Raw genomic sequence first — 1,876 nt, 5'->3', positions numbered from 1 at the left:
TTTTTTTTTATTTTGGCATAAGCCAGCCGTCCACCAAATATATTTGATCTTATTCTTGTAAAGTCTGAGCTAAGGGGCAAAGAGAGCCCATCTCACTGGGACCATCTCACATTGAATTTTCGCACTAAGAAATTTTTGGCAGACTTTGTCACGCATTCCAGTGAGCACAGCTCTTGACTGGGAGACCAGTGAGTCATCACATTCCTTATCCTGCTCTATCAACTGCTAGTCATCTCTTAATGGAGACGGATGTTTGTGCCAAGATATTTTTTAGGCATAAACAGCTAGTTTTAAAGGCAGTGGGTACACTGTCTTGACCCTTTGCTTGGAGAGAGCGGGGATGCTGAAGTTTGTCAGAGTGAATCCCACCATCCGTTTAGTGTTACTCATCCAGTTGTGCTACTGGATGATACTGGATTTTGTTTCCTGCTTTCCTGCAAAGTGTGATCTGCATTGTGCTCTTTTACCCCATCTACAAATCTCCAGGGAAGGAGGTGACCTTCCATAAGATCAGCAGCAGACTGAACCAATAAATGAAAATGACGAGATCACTTCTAGAGCATCGTAGACCACAGACTCTAACTTTTGATTAATGTTTAGCTTAGGGGTGAATTTTTTATATAGGACTGTGACTCCATCAGCTGCAAAGTCAACAAACTGTGTGGGTAATATTTTTTCTGAGACCTCTTCATATCAAGTGTTTCAAACTATCACAGACAGCAGCTTTGGTGTTTAACTGTAACTCAGGAAATAAGAAAGTGCAGATGTCACCATATAGGGTATTCAGATGTAGATGATTAATCAAGTGTTTGATGCTCAGTAGGAATGTTTCTAACATTTTCCAAGGTTTCAGGTAAAATCTGATACGCTGAATCATTTTCATGTATCTTTTATTTAGCTAGTAGTAGCTTTCACATTGAAACAACATTGGTTTATGGAGTAATGAAAAGTTGGTGTGGAATGGGGTTCATGCACTCATCTCTGATGTCACAGGAAGTTCCTGCTCATCCACCTGGGAAACTGCACCCTGCATATAACTGCATCAGAGATCTGGAGGACTCCAACTGAAAGGCACAACAGCAAACAATAAGATGATTTGTGAAAACGTCTACATAGATGGTTCTTTTCAACATTCCTACTCCTTATTGCAACAGGGTGACTTCATGCATGAAACATGTGACTCACAGCCATACTGTATGCCACAGCCACTAAGTACAGAAGATGTGTGTGCGTGTGCACATGCATATACATGTATAACACTGGCTTTAATATGCATGTTAGGGCTGTGGGTATCAATGTGGGAGGGTTTGTGCAAATTTATATATAGCACATGATGGTGGTTTATGTATTGTGTAGTGTATACTGTCCTGCTGGTGGATGTCCCCTTGTTATTATTAATAACAGGTCAGTGAGTGACAAATCCTAGATGAATCAATTAAAATGTACAACACAGGGCAGACTTTATATTTTTTAACATTTCATTAATATCACTAGTGAAATAAAGGCTAACATGTTAGAGATATTCTGTTAAACTTTTTGTAAAATACAGCTGAATACAAAGACTATTAATATGAATATAGAGGATTTACAGAAAAGTGTGTCATTACTAGTTCTTTATAATAACCGCATATTTATGCAACACATAACATACAATTTGAAAACAGGAAATGCATAAAGTCAGGTAAAACTACCAAAGGAGAGATGCAAGTTCATCACACTCTGTAATTATACAGCTTCATTTTGGGGCTCATTCTGGTCTCTATAATAAACACCCACAGCCTACACGGAGCATGAGAGCCTGCAATCAAAATGCAACAGCTAAGATATGCAGTGTTGGGAAGGTTACTTTTAAAATGTATTCCATTACAGAATACAG

The sequence above is a fragment of the Pundamilia nyererei genome, unplaced genomic scaffold, assembly GCF_000239375.1.
Source record: "Pundamilia nyererei isolate P.nyererei 1_Seehausen unplaced genomic scaffold, PunNye1.0 scaffold00290, whole genome shotgun sequence".
NCBI lineage: Eukaryota > Metazoa > Chordata > Actinopteri > Cichliformes > Cichlidae > Pundamilia > Pundamilia nyererei.
Note: the sequence above shows the minus strand (reverse complement) of the source record.